General features: G+C 44.3%; 1 non-coding gene across 1 annotated transcript; it reads left to right on the top strand.

Annotated features, from left to right (window-relative positions):
• The first annotated feature begins 260 nt into the window (after positions 1–260).
• Positions 261–421, top strand: LOC115871722. The gene has a single exon (XR_004047442.1). It is a non-coding gene; the product is annotated as a U1 spliceosomal RNA (small nuclear RNA).
• The last annotated feature ends 15,027 nt before the right edge of the window (positions 422–15,448 follow it).

Below are 15,448 nucleotides of genomic sequence, written 5' to 3'. Positions count from 1 at the left end.
CTGGTCCACATACCCCACTGAGTGCAACTGCTGAGCTAAGTATCCACTCACCTCCCTTGCAGAAATTCCAATGGACCAATATTTCTTTCTGACCCTTGTCAATGTAATGCCCCAATTCTGGATTTTCCTCCTGACCCCTGGGTGCCTTTGGCCAATGTTACTTGGCCAAGACTCTCAGATAGCAGGAATGTGGGGAAATGCAACAAGAAAGGAGAGCTCTCACCCGAAGCCCTGTCATTTCCTTACAAACACTTCCCCTCAGACTTCCCTGGCAGGGAGACACCAGGATCAGGAAGGTGGTTTTCCCAGGGCGAGGCTCACCCATTGCTCTGCGGGTGTGCTGACCCCTGCGATTTCCCCAATGCGGAAACTCCACTGCATGATTTGTGGGAGTGGGGGACTGCGTTCATGCTCTCCCCTATAAAAAAGAAAAACAACTTTCCCCTGAGTGTCTCTTTAGTGGGCCAGACAACGCTTGTAAAGGTATACACTGTTCTTCAGAAACACTGTCGAAGCCTAACAATAAACCTCAAGCTCACTGCCTGCAAGTTGATGCCGACTCATCGCAACCCTACAGGACAACAGAACTGTCCCTGTGAGTGTCCAAGACTGCACCTCTCTATGGGAGTGGAAGTCTTGTCTCTCTCCTGAAGAAGTAATTGTTGATGGTTTCAAACTACCGACCTTGTGGTTAGCAGCCAATGAGTACCCCCCAAGCTCTCCTTCAATAATAAAAAGATGACATATTTTAATTTCTAGGCATGTAGCTTTCAGGTTAAGTACCTTACCCTTTGTTTATATTCATAATTGTCATTTTTCTTTTATGACTAGCAAGCTCTTCTCCTTTGTCCACCTTTTTGTGTGTTCACAAATACCTTATTGATTTGTAAATGCTAGTTACAAACAAGACCAAAAGAAGTCCACATCCCATTACCACTGAGGATATAGCAATACACCAACTTCTAGGTACCCTATGGGGCAGAGTGGAACTGCCTCACAGGGTCCCCAACGGTGCCCTCTTCATGAAAGCAGACTGCCATACATACGTTTCTACCTTGGGGCTCCTGGTAGTTTGAAGTCAATGGTGGGCTTGAACCCACAACCTTTCAGATCCACAGCCAACCACTTAAGCATGACACCACCAGGGTTCCTTTAATTATAGGCAAATACGGCTTTAAAGTATTTCCTGTATGTGGAAAATATGTTTAGATGCTGCTGCTGACTTTGTTTGGTTGTGTCTTTTGCCATGTTAAAATTAGACTACTTCTATGCAGCCAGGCCTGCCAATATTTATCTTTATACCTTCTGGGTTTTGTGTCTGGCTAAGAAAAGACTTTCTCCCATCATGATCTGTACTCATTTTATTCAGTATACACTACAGTTACTTAAGTATATTTATATATATATATAAACTGTTCGGCAAACTTCATTTTCCTTTTTGCTTTTCCTCGTAAATTCATACACAGCTGTATTCTGACAGAGGTGAATTTGTCACTGCCTTTGATCTAAAGAATATCAAAAGAACTTCCCATTTCAAAACAGAAAATGGGCAAAATATAAAAGGAACCCCCAAACAGAACAAAAGAGTGTAGAAATGGGGATTTTAAAAGAAGCTCTTCTTCCTGGCTTCCTTGGATGGCCTTCTTTGTGTGATGACACAAAGCCGCGCCTGCCCCCGCCCCCCACTGACCCCTCCCATCCCCTCCTACCTCCTGTGACCAATGGGTCTGCCAAGCTCTTGGGGGGTTGTGGTGTTGGCCATTTTGAGAGCTGATTATCACACAATTGATTGGATTAAGCATGCAGTCAACAAATTAGCTTTTTAAATGGTCAAATAATTAGACTGGCCATATTTGACCATGTGGGACCAGGCATCCCTTAGACTAGTGCTGAGGACCCAGGCAAGGTGAGAGGGGCAACCGAGCCCTCCCCAAGGAACACAGATCATGAAACATGAAAGGAAAAGGTCACCCCAGCCTGGGTGTGTGGTGCACAGCAAGACGATTTCTTCCTTTCCATCTCACCCCATACTCTAGATGTGACCTTGGACATCTGGCTGAAACCCTGAACCCTGGCTTCCTTCCCCGATAACACAAGGTGATGAACACCCCCCTTTCGGGGTTGTTCAGGGTAAACCAAGTGCTACTGCGTATCGTGCCCCTAGAATAGCGCCAAATGCTTCTTGAGTTCTTACAAAGCTCCCTCGGGAGTTTCTCATTCTGTCCATTGTTGAAGTTTCATATCTCAAAGGCCAATAACTCCTTCACTCATTCAAAAGGCATTTTTTGATGGCTCATTGTGCGTAAAAGAAGTCTGTGTATCCCATTGGTTAAGAGTTTGACCCCTAACCCAAAGGACAGCGATTCCCAGTCACTGGAAGGATAAAAGCCCCACAGAGGAAAGGGCTGGAAATCTGCTTCCAGATGATTCCAGGCAGTGAAAGAGCTCTGTTCTGTCCACTCAGGTCCCGGTAAGTCAGAATCAACTCAGCAGCACACAGCAGTGCACAAACATCGTTTTGTATCGGGCCCTACGCCAGGGGGCTACTAAAAAAGCTTACAGATTAATCGGAGTGCTAATAATAACAGTAACCAACCCAAACCCACTCACTGCCACTCAGTCAATGCCAACTCATAGCCACCCTACCTATGGGACAGGGCAGACTGCTCCTGCAGGTGTCCAAGACTGTAACTCTTTATGCGAGTAGAAAGCCTGGTCTTTCTCCAATAACAGTAACAGCTAATATTTACTTGAAAATTGTTCTTTGCTATATGCATCATCTGAGGGCTACATTCCACGATCTCCATTTTCCTGATGAAGAAACAAGGTTCCTAATCACGCCCAAATCACATAGCTTTTAAGTGGCTGAGCAACGATGCAAATCCCCATTCTTCTGAAGTCAGAGCCTTAGGCTTTAGTCAGGCTAGAGCCTATGCTGCACTAATATGAAGTAACGCTGCTGTATGACAATACTATAATTTGATAAGTGACGTAGGGTATACAAAGACCTTTGGATTGGCAGTGTGGACAAAGGATTAACCACCTTTGATGGAAACCATCAGAGAAGACCTCAGGTAGGAGATATTGAAATATATATTAAAAAGGAATACATGTATCAGTTTATGCTCTGCCAAGGCTATATTGTTTCTCTCTGCAGAAATGCTTTTCCAAGAAACAGCGGGCCTATGCAATGACAAACCAATGGGCATGAAGCAGTCTTAGAAGTGAAGTGCCCACTGCTGTGGAATCAATATTCTCGTCTCAGGGTTCCAAACGCGGAGACTGGGAAGGGGTGATTTGTCACAGAGGGGGGAACCCCATTTCATCCTTGGCTAGCTGTGCCACCATGGCCAATCTGTGATCTCTCTCCACATCTCAGCTGGACAGATTGGACAGCCCACTGCCCATGTCAACAAATCCAAATGTTGTTCCTGCAACCACCCCAAAAGCATCTCTTTGCAACCAGGATCCCCTGTCAAACCAGGAATTGCAATATTTATTCCTAGGAAGGAGATAAACAAAGATCTCTCAAACCAGTTATATGCTAATATTTTATGGGGGGAAAAGAGTACTACAGGATTTTCTCAGTATCATTAACAACAAAAAATCCACACAGAACAATTTTTTAAATGTAACTCTTTCCAGTATTCCCTGGGTCAGATGTGAGGGTGATCTGGCTGCAGCATCTGTCACCCCATTGATCACCAGGGTTGATTCTGCTGACATGGCTGACTAGGCAGGTGTCCCCTTTCTCCCTTACCACTCCATGTGCGTCCCTCCCGAAGCTGCACCCTCGGTTGAAGAGGGCAGCCTTCCCTGATAGAAGGAGGACCATCCTTTGATCAAGGCTGTACGAGTAGCTGTGCTCCCCTGCTAGAACCCCCAAACAAGTCTCAAAGATTTCCTGGGTGGTTGTGTTAGTCTGGGTTGACTAGAGAAACAAATTTCATAGACACTCATATGTGTAATGGAGAACTTTATATCAGAGAGTAATTGTATATTAAGAAAACAACCCAGCCCAGTCTAGATCAAGTCCATAAGTTCGATGTGACCAATACCAGTCCATAATGTTCTCTTCAGACTCATGCAACACAGCAATGACACCAAATGCAGGAAGATCACAGGCCAGTAGGTGGGAAGTCTTGTGGATCCAGTGGTGGTGGAAGCATCTCAGGGTTGGCGTGGGTCTCCACATGGCTCCTCCAGTTCCTGGGATCTGGCTGCATCAGTGTAGCTCCATGTGGCTTGTCAGCAGAAAGATGAAGCAGAACACGTAGCTGGCCTCCAGTGAGCTATTTATCTCCTTCTTGCCTTCAAAAGAGGTCATCAAGCTGCAGCCTGATTGACAGGCTAGACTCCACCCCTTCACAAGTTGACAGGAGATTATAGAACTGCCACAGTGGTGCATAAAATTAAGCACTAGACCACTAGCCAAAATGTTGTCCGTTCAAATCTGCTCAGATCTGGAGATCTGCTTCCAAGAGGTCACAGCTTTGAAAACCCAATGGTGCTATTCTTCTCAGCACACATAGAGTCAGGTTGAGTCAGAATCAACTGGCCAACAATGGACAGCAGCAAGAGCAGTATATTTATCTTTATTTGTTTCACTAGTAAGGGGGCTTAACAGGTTACCACAATCCAGGATCAGAAAACATTAAGGAGCCAGTCAATGGTCCACGGAAATACCTCTCTTGCACCCCACAGCCAAGTCATTCTCTGGTCTGCAAGCCTTGGTACCTTGGCTTCTGCTTCTGTGGGCCAGCAAGCCAGCCTGCTACTTCCTCTGCCTCACAGTCTCATAGTCTCGAAGCAGCCTACGGAGTGATGCTCCTCTGTTCTGTCTCATGGTCTCCTTGCCTCAGCCTCTGGATTAGGCCTGGCACCTTTGCTCCTTCCCTTGGTCTCCATGCCACACCTCTAGTGTTCTGGTCTAAGCCTCTGCCCCTTCAGAGCAGTATGTTTTAAAGATTCAATCCTAGTCCTTGAAGAGGTGACTGGTAGAGTTTCTGGGTGGTACAGAAGGTTCACACTGCCACTTGTTAATGAAAAGATTGGGGGTTCAAGACCACCAGAGAATCCTAGGAATGAAGGCCTGGTGATGTACTTCTGAAAGACCAATTGCCAAGTACTCGCCTGGGCAGAGTTCTACTCTGATGCCGCGCATGGGGCCTCCAAGAGTTGGAGTTGACTCCGTAGCAAAGGGCACAGGTGACTGATCCTCAATGGACCAACCAATTATCTATCAGTTTGTCCGAGCAAGGTGACCACAATGCTACGAGGATTCTGGAAGCTTTGCCACCAGCATTTCAACCCCAGCAGTGCTATTCAATGGTGGACAGGCAAAGCTCCTAGACTAAGACAGACTAGGAAGAAAGACCCAATGATCTACTTCTGGGAGAAAAACAAACAAACAACAAAAGCCTTACGGATCACAGCATGAATTTGGTCTGATGGATCCTAGAAAATGTATCCCCTAGGTTGGAAGGCAGTGCACGTTAGCTGCCACAATGGGCATGAACGTGAAAGTGACTCAGGACCGGGTCCAGTTTTGTTCTGGTAGACAGAAGGGCACCAGGAGTCTTAGCCCACATGAACACAAACTAACAGGTATGCAATAGAAGTCATTCCAGTCCCACTTTTGCCCCTTCCTGAATTCTGGTTTGTAAATGTCAGCCAGGGTCCATGCCAGGGAAGTGGCTCAGATAGTCCCCTCTCTCCATCTGGAGCATAACTTAAAAAGGTCTCTGCTAGACTTTGAAAGAAAGAAAGAAAAAATGACCTTTAAGCACTAAAACATTTTATTGGCACATAATCCACCTATCATACAATCTAATGGCTCAATCATATCAAGAAGCATGGTCCAGTCGTTACCACAATCTATGTAAAACATTCTCTGCTTTCCTGTTTCTAAGAGGACGTACACTCTGCAGCCCTGGCGCTGATTCGGACTCACGGAAACCCTGTAAGCCCGAGGAGTGCGGTTCCCTGGTGCTTCACAGCCCGGAATCTGTTTGTACCCAGACTGTCACACCCACATTTAGGGAATGTACATCATTTCTCAACCACAGACTCAGATCCGAATAAAAGGCTCAACATTTATATAAATATAAAATGAAATGTTAAACGATTCTTTTTTTTCCCCAAGCACTTAACCGCTGGAGAATTCAATTGCATCACTATGGGGCTTCTTTGCCTTCCCCCCTCCATTTCTGCAGACAAAAATCTGAAGGAGCTCACTCAGAAAGCGATCATTTAAGGTTTAAGAAAGTAATTTAACTGAACTTTGAGTATATATTTGTATACTATGTATTGCTTATCCTACAGCATTTTTTATATCCTATACCAGTATATTTATATGTATATTCTAGTACTGTTGCTACTAAGGCCAGTCTCCTGGGAGAGAGAAAACAGGACAAGTGGTTGCAAGCTGGTCTTAGAGGTCCAGTGTGGACCACGGCACTGTATGCTATAGGTCTGACCAGCTAGAATTAGTGTTGTTTGACAGGCAGATGACTGGGACCAACTTTCAGAGATTCTGATTCAGGACAGCTAGGGTTCTGTTCCAGAATCAGCATGATAAGCGAGGCCTAGGCGATTTGTCTGCAAGTGGTCCATGGCCCACAGAGCAAGCAACGTGGCTCTACGTGGCACCGAGCAAGCGTCCTCTTGGAGCAGGCCTGACCCAGGGAAGGCTGGAACAACCAGGAAGTGTGCTGCAAGATGGAGCAGAGAGATAGGGCTGGACAGGCTCTTGTTACCTGTCATCGAATTGGCCCCAACACATCCTGGCCCCCCATGCCCACCAGATCAAAATGCAGCTAGGCCCTGTGCCAGCCCCTTGATCAGCTGAAAAGCAACTGATCTTGGAAAAAGCTCGTACCGACAGTGATTATGTCCATGGAGGAAGTTAATTCATAAAATGTTTGAAAAGCTGAGAGCAGTTCTTAATACATGTGTTAGACTGGGTTGACTAGAGAGACAAATCCAGTGACATTCACATATGCATAAGAGAGAGCTTTATCAAAGAGTACTTATATTAAAAAAAGCATCCTAGCCCAGTTGAGATCAAGTCCACAAGTCTGATATTAGCCCTTAAGTCTGATACTAGTCCATAAATTCCTCTTTAAGCTCATGTAGCCACTAGCAATGGTAAGAAACAACAAAATGATTGTGTTAAAAGGGATTCCATATAATAATGGCAGAAGATCAAACAGAATCCCCTTTCTGAATTGCATGAAGAACAAAATTTCATAAAATTGGCATCCTAAATGGTATGCTAACATATGCAAGGTTATATCCTAAAATATTTATTGGTAATTATTTGCTCTCTAAACTGAGTAATTTTATAAGACATTATAAAATCACAGGACAGTTGGTGAAAACTCTTGTGGATCCAGTGAGGGTGGGAGCATCTCCAGGACTCTGGCTGCCATCAGCGTGGCTGCGTGTGGCTTGTCAACAGAAATGTGAAGCAGAACTAGAGAGTGGCCTGCCTCATCTGAAGGCAGAATCAAGAGAGAGGAAGTTACTAGAATCCTCATGAGAAGGCCACACCCACACGGAGGCATCATCAGGCTGTGACCCAATTGACAGGCTAGATAAAGAATGAAGGGGTGGAGTCTCAGAGTAAGCATTCCTTTGTAGTTTCCTATGATGTCATGACGTGGTCACCATGATCAGCTCAGCAGCCAGCCTTTGGTTAAGCACTGTCAATTGTTGCACGGCACTGAACAGTTAAAGACTGTGGGTTCAACATTGGGCGGCTATTTGCAAGGTCAGCAGTTCGAACCCACCAGCTTCTCCATGGGAGAAAGGCAGTCTACTGACGTATAGTCCCAGACACCCTGGGGAGCAGCTGTACCCTGTCATTTAGAGCTAGAAGGACTCCACAGCGGTGGGTGATGTCATTGAAGGAAGAGAAATACTTCAGATTGACAATCACAAGGAGCGGCAGTTGTCAGCATCCTTCTGTAGGTTCAACTGTGCTTACACACGACGCGTCCTGGACACGAAGGTCTTCTCCACTCATTCAACACTCCACGGCATCAAAAGATGTTGCTATACAAGCACACACGTATTATCGGGGAGGTAAGAAACAACAAAATGATTGTGTTAAAAGGAATTCCATATAATAATGGCGGAAGATCAAACAGAATCCCCTTTCTGAATTGCATGAAGAACAAAATTTCATAAAATTGGCATCCTAAATGGTATGCTAACATATGCAAGGTTATATCCTAAAATATTTATTTGTAATTATTTGCTCTCTAAACTGAGTAATTTTATAAGACAGTATGTTCTAGTCATTTAACACTTGTACGCTTAATAGCACTATCAACTCACTTCTTCTGATGAGTAGCATTTAAAATTTTGATTAATGAAAAACATGTCTTGCGGTGTTTTAAATTGGGTTTGAGGAATTCTATATTTCTTTCTTCAATAAAAGGGAGTGGTTGTAAGCAATCATAAACGTGTTTATTAGCAAATTTAAAAACAAATAAACTGGTTTTGTTCTGCAGGAGCAAACAATTCTGAACTCTGATGGCGCTGTCATATTCTAATTCAGGAGATCTTAAGTATGATATGGATTCTGTGATGTTTAAAATAATAATAAGATGTAATAAACCATTTGGTTGATAGGATCTAGAGAAGTGTGTTCACAACCAACTTCCCACTAGATGGCACTAAGAAACTACCAAAATTTTCTGACATGGACTTTTCATCAGGTCAAAAAACCACACCAGGAAGCCGAGTGATTGATGGGCCAATTGCTCCCAGCAGACAGGGCTAGCCTCAGAGTCTCTGAACAGCATGGAAGGGAGATATTTAAAGTACACTTGGGTAACTATCTATTCAAGAAATGTTCCTTATGACAGTCACTTGAAATACATAGGGCAAGTAGCTAGATTTAACAACTCAACAAATGGTAAAGAGGAAATGATTGTATACTCGCTGGGATTCCACTAATGAGAATCTCATTATCTGACCAAGACCTGCAGTTACCCTGCACTTATAGGCAAGCTGAATTTGCTAAGCAACAATCACACACACAAATAACAAAAAGAATGCCCGTAACGCTCTCAACTGCCATTGGTCCATGCTGACTCATAGGGACCCCTGTGGTTTTCCGAGACTGTAGCTGTGGAGGGGAGTAGAAAGCCCTTTCAGTCAGCAAAATGTACCAGGTACCCAGCTCTGCACCCGGCACTCACATTCCAAACACTCCCTGCCATGGCGCCCGAGTGAAACCCTAGCGAGCACCCTGTAGGTTTCTGAGACGGTAACTGTTGGCGGGAGTAGAGAGCCCAGTCTTTGTCCTGCAGAGCTGCTGGTGATTTTGAACTGCCAACCAGCCAGATTGCAGCCCAGTGCATAACCACTACTCCATATTTTTTTTGTATAGAGGGGGTAACATGAATGGTAATCACCTTGATTTTGTTGCCTCTTGTCTTAACTCCCTGAAATGTTCTGATCCTCAAGTTTATCCTCACTTACCCTCGAGCATTCCTGGGGATCACAGGAAGCTCCCCCTCCTTCAGTCACTGCCATGCCATCTGCTCTTTGGCTCGTCCACCTTCGCCATGGCAGGCATCATGAGCTGTATTTTTTTTCAGCACCAATTACTTGAGATCTTGTATCTTGCAGACTTTAATATAGGCTTACAACTCTTCCTAAAGATGGAGCTTATGTTGTTAAATCGTTTTAACCCCAAGGACCACAAAATGTCCCCAGGAAATCCATTGGGGGATTTTGACAATGAGCCTTGTGTAGCCGAATCTTATGGAAGGGTGGTAATTGTGCAACTCTAAGGTGGGGCCATGTGGTCCTGCTAAGAATGGTGCATTGAAAACCTGTGGGATATGGTAGGTGATATTCCTTTGTTGGGATGCTATTGCCTCAACAGTGCAATGAAGGAAACAGCCCACTCCCAGGGAGGGAAAAACAGGTAAGCACTTCGGAATTTGCGTGCTGCTAAACACAGCTGTGCTCAATCTGCTCTGTTCCTTTCCAAGGCCCTTTCCAGGGCTTCCCGGTGCCGGTTTTATGATTTGACTCCATGGAAGGTTGAGGGAAAGCCCCATGCTTGAGCGGCTCTCATCCGTAGCTGCAAATTTAAAAATAGTAAATGTGTGGGTGAGCATGCCCACACTAACACATAGGCACAGCTCAATGAGTTGCCAGGAATCTGACACTATGTCACCTCCCAGGCCAAGAGGCAAGTCACCTCAGGCTCCCTGAAGCCTCACCTTGTACACTGTCAAATCACTAGACCCTCCATCTCCCAAAGATAGCTACTTATCTCAGCCGAATGTCCTAGAAGACGGAATGTGAGGCTCAGACAGAGGGTGCGTGCTTGTAAGAGCGTCAACCCCAGGGCAACGGGAGGGAATGGGGGAAAGGAGGACGTAAATCTTAGGTGGGAGATGACCCAAGAGCATCATGACCTCTTTTTGTAAAGAGATCGATCTAGTTGCTCAGACGCCTAGAATATTTCCTGATCTAGATCATTACTGTTCTCTGGGAATGGTCGATCAGAAGCAAGAAAGGAAAAGAACAGAAAGAATTGGCATTGTCAGGGTGCCAGAGCTTGCTCAGTGTTTATTTATTCTTTGTGATTCATGTATTCATTCCCTTATGTGTAGGATTTCTGTCATCTGCTCTTTGGGCACTCATTAGCAAGCTAGATCTATTACTTTTGTAGGGTTCTTTATTAGGTTCTAGAAATGGTGGGAGGAGCCAGAAAACTCAGGAGAGAGGCCCAGTTGTTGGGTTGGTGTGTTCACGATTGGCAGGCCCGGGGAGGAGGTGGGGGGGCATCCCACGTGCTGGAAGACAGGCTCCTAACTAGAGGAAATTAGTTGAAATTAGTATTTTTTTAGTCTTTGAAGTGGCAGTAGGTGCTGCCTCACACCAGGCAGTGTGCTTCATAAGGACACGCAAAATTCCCAGGGGCAGATGGGAACACATGAAAACGACATGTATAAATTGGATGTGATCCGCGCAACCTCTGGCTTCAAACACCATCTTTTAACTTTGCCTGATTTTAAACTTCATATGAATGGAATCACCTAGCCTGTGTTCTTCGGTGACTGACCTATAGGCTCGTCATTACATTTGTGAAATTCATCCATGCTGCTGACGATAGAGACGTTGTGGTGGTGGTTGTTCGTGTCAGGTGCAGTCAACCAGATGCTGCCTCATATCAACCCCACGTGGCAGAGTAGAACTGCCACGTGTGGTTTTCCTGGCTGTCATCCTACAAGAAGCAAGTCTACTCATCTTTCTCCCAATGAGCTAGCTCGTGGATGGGGTCAAACCACCGACCTTTCTGTTAACAGCTGAGTGCTTTGCGTTGCACCACCAGCCTTCTGGAAGATGGTCTGCTAATACTTCATTGTTGCCTGCATCGATGCATCACAATGTATTTACTCATGTGACAGGTTGGCTATTGTCAGTTGTAACTCTAACATCCTTTGAGACACATTCTCATGGTTTACAGCTAGGTATATACCTAAGAGTTAAATTGCTGGGCCGCAAGTTCTGCATCTATTCAACCTCAGCAGATTACATCAGTTTTTCCAGAAGGGCTGGACCGATTTCCATGGCACCAGCAGTGTGGGAGGGTCTCATTTGGTTCATATGCTACCCACAGTTAACACGGTCAGACTTATCAATTTTAGGGTTTCCAATGGATGTATGTGGTAGCTCATTGGGTTTTAATTTGCACTTGCCTGAATACTAATGAGTTGATTTCCTTTTCCCATGTATATAAGAAATATTAAAAATATAATAGATGCGTACTCTTAACACCTTAAAAATTGTCATACTCATCCCCTTAAGGAAGGGTCATGGGGAGGAGATGAGCCAGTCAGGGTGAAGCGTAGCAATGATGAAACATACAACTTTCCTCTAGTTCCTAAATGCTTCCTCCTCCCCTCCCCCCCTCCCCCCTACCCCTCACTATCATGATCCCAACTCTACCTTACAAACCTGGCTAGACCAGAGAATGTACACTGGTACAGATAGGAACTGGAAACACAGGGAATCCAGGACAGATGATCCCTTCAGGACCAGTAGTGTGAGTGGCGATACTAGGAGGGTGGAGGGAGAGTGGGTTGGAAAGGGGGAACCGATTACAAGGACCTCCACCCTGGGGGATGGACAACAGAAAAGTGGGTGAAGGGAGATAGAGTCCAAGATATAACAAAATAATAATTTATAAATTATCAAGGGTTCATGAGGGAGGGGGTAGCGGGAAAGGAGGGGGAAAATGAGGAGCTGATGCCAGGGGCTTAAGTGGAGAGCAAATGTTTTGAGAATGATGAGGGCAATGAATGTACAAATGTGCTTTACACAATTGATGTATGTATGGATTGTGATAAGAGTTGTATGAGCCCCTAAGAAAATGATTTTTTTTCATGAAAAAGAAAAAAATCGTCATACTTATAATCACTCATCCCCTACCTCTCTTCGACCCTGGCAGCCTTAAGCCATTGCTGGCCCATTTTCTGTCCCAATAGAACCACCTATTATGGATGTCATACAGTGATGTATATCATACAGAATCATCAAACATTAAAAAAAGTTAAACTTTTGAAAAAGAGAAGGGTCACCACCTCACAAAGCCCCCAGATCCGAACATTGGTCTGTGGCTGTAAAAGGAGGAGCAGGAAAGCGGAAATGGACTTGTATTCTTTTGTTTCTAAATAAAGAAGTTCATTTCTAAATAAAGAAATAAAACATGATATTTTTGAGAGTGACTACTTCCAAGGTATGTTCTCATTGTGGCCCGTGTCCACTTGCCATTCTTCTTTATTGAGGAAGACCATTCCATTGTATGGACATTTTCCATTTCATTGACTAGTCTTCAGTCAATAGGCATTTCTGTTCTTTCTACTTTTTGGTGTTTTGATACTAGGATACGCAGGCACGCATCACATTTTAGAGGGCATATTTTCTCCTGGGCAAATACCTAGGAATGGAATTGCTGGATCGTAGCTTAATTCTGGGTGTCACCTTGATAGGAACAGCCAGGTTGTTTTCCAAAGCATCTACACCATTTTACAGTCCCACCAGCACAGCCGGAGCATCCCTGTTTCAATGTTCTCTTTTAATGAAGGCTGGGGAGGGGGTGACGTTGCTGCAGGTGTATTTATTAACTCCTGCAAATGAGGTGATATTTTTCTACTTGCAAATTTGGAAGATATTGGAATTCTCTTAGTTCATCAAGGAGAAGATTGCACCCGCCTAAAGTGTCTAAGTTGCTATCAGGGAGCAGTTTAGGTACTGAGACAATCTGGCTCAGAAGCAAGGAAAACATAAACATTTTCACCTGTTTCATCTGTAAGTTAATTTTAACTTCCCTGCAGCCACTCTGGTTAAATAAGGATGTGAGACCTATTTTTATGTAGACAGCAATTATCATCTGGGTTGGTCTAGCAGTGAAGATATCAGACTATTCATCAGGAGTTGGGACTTGCCTTTGCAGTCAAAACTAGAAGACATATCTGAGCCTTAATGCAAAAAAGTTTCCCTACCCATAGGGTCTAATTCTTAGCAGAGCCTCGTGCCACTTTGAAAAAGAACTTAATCAAGTGTCAGTAATGATTTTTGCATCCTTTAAAAGGGAAAATCGAATAGAGCACCCGATGTGCCAAGACATTAGAAACCAATATAAAAGGCAATATCTGAGTATTATATAAATGGCTATGAAAATTATAAGTTCATTTATCAAAAAAGATTACCTGTTCAGGAGTCCTAATGAGAGATCCCATTTGGTGAGCATTTGGCTAATAACTCAGCAGCTGCAGAGCATTATTACTTAATCTAATTATTTCCAAGGAGATGTGATCTATGTGCTGCAAAGACAGACGCATGTGGAGACCTGAAATGGGTCTCAATGTTTCTAACTGTGGCAAATTAACCAGAGAAAGCTAAGAAAGGCAATATTTACCAATGGACCACCTGTATTCCCAATGTAATGCGAGATCTAGATCACGAGTGACAAAGTGTCTTGGAGAATGAGAGCCATTATGCAGATAATTAGAGGAAAAGCAATCATCTGCCCCCCTCCTTTTCCTGCCTCTTTATCTCCAAGTATCAGAAAATTAACATGAAATATTTTTTTCTTTTATAAAGTGAAGTATATGAGGAATTGCTTTAATTTTCTATTTGAATTTGCTAGAGGAACATGATTGAGTGGGAATTCAATTGTCATGATTGTTGGTCCTCCAAATGGTTAGTGTAAGCATGGATACATCAGAAGATGCCCAGCCTGCTGTGCGAGCCTAAGGAGATCAGAAGTCTCCGTCGGCGTGTGACATATCTGGAAGTAGAGAGATAACCCATTAACAAGCAAATACTTCCGACTGATCAGCTCCTGAACCAGAAACAAAATCTGTGGGGGAAAAGTCTGTGACCATTGGGAAAATCCGAAGATCGATCTTATTCTAGATGACTAGATGTGATGATTTCCTTATTGTTTTCAGCCGGTGCCGACCCGTAAGAACCCTTGTACAGCAGAATGAACCAGTGCCCGACTTGCCATCTCCTGGGAGAGGGGCCATAAGAAGGGGCGGAAATACTGGCTGGCTACCGCTTACTTTCAAAGGGTTGGCAAGGGGGTAGTATGAAAATGAAATGTAGCAAAATAATGACCGTGAATAAATCTAGGTCAAGAATGAAGAGGAGTTATTTTGTTTTCTGCGTATGTATTTTTTCAAAATAAAATATGATTTGGAGAAGGGAAGGGGGGAAAATGACCTTCTCACTTCTTGTAGAACACTTGAACACCCTTCACGCCCTTAGATGGGAGCCCTGCCTTTTGGTGAAATTGTGTAATCCACCCAGTGTGATCTGTTTCTTTCTGATTTCATGTAGCACTTTCTGACAATCCATTGGACTCGCAAGTAGCAGTGCTCTTCTTCCAACACTGTTCACCTGATGGACTGGTGTAGGCTGGAAGCTCAGGCAACAACAGCAACAGTGATAACACTGGTACCTGCTCCCTAGCACATACTCATGGCACTCATGGTAAGCCTGGTACCAGGTGAAATATTTCACATAGCACATGTATTATCTCACTTACCTCTGATGTAGAGGCTTGGAGAGTCGGTTCATGATGCAAAATTTCTAGTTGATATGCAATAAAGTCATTACCCGTGCACCATGGTATCAACAGGTATGATGCCCGGAATTCTTCCTTTGCTGTGATGTCATGCAACTGGGAAATGTTGAATGGAATTGGTGCGTGTGATCAGTAGGTTTATTGTGCCAACCTGGCCAATGAACACATTTGGGATTAATTGAAGGGCGGAGAGATAAATGGCTCGGCAAGCCTCACCATTCTGGTCTCTTGCTCTTTGATGACCAGTGTGTGGCTGCCTTAGTGTGTTCTCTGCCTCAATTTGTGAGCTACACTATCTGTCGGACACCTAACCCGTGGGCT

This window comes from Echinops telfairi, unplaced genomic scaffold, assembly GCF_000313985.2.
Source record: "Echinops telfairi isolate 266 unplaced genomic scaffold, ASM31398v2 ScPeMD7_7400;HRSCAF=8409, whole genome shotgun sequence".
Classification (NCBI taxonomy): domain Eukaryota; kingdom Metazoa; phylum Chordata; class Mammalia; order Afrosoricida; family Tenrecidae; genus Echinops; species Echinops telfairi.
This window is presented reverse-complemented; position numbering and strand designations above follow the sequence as displayed.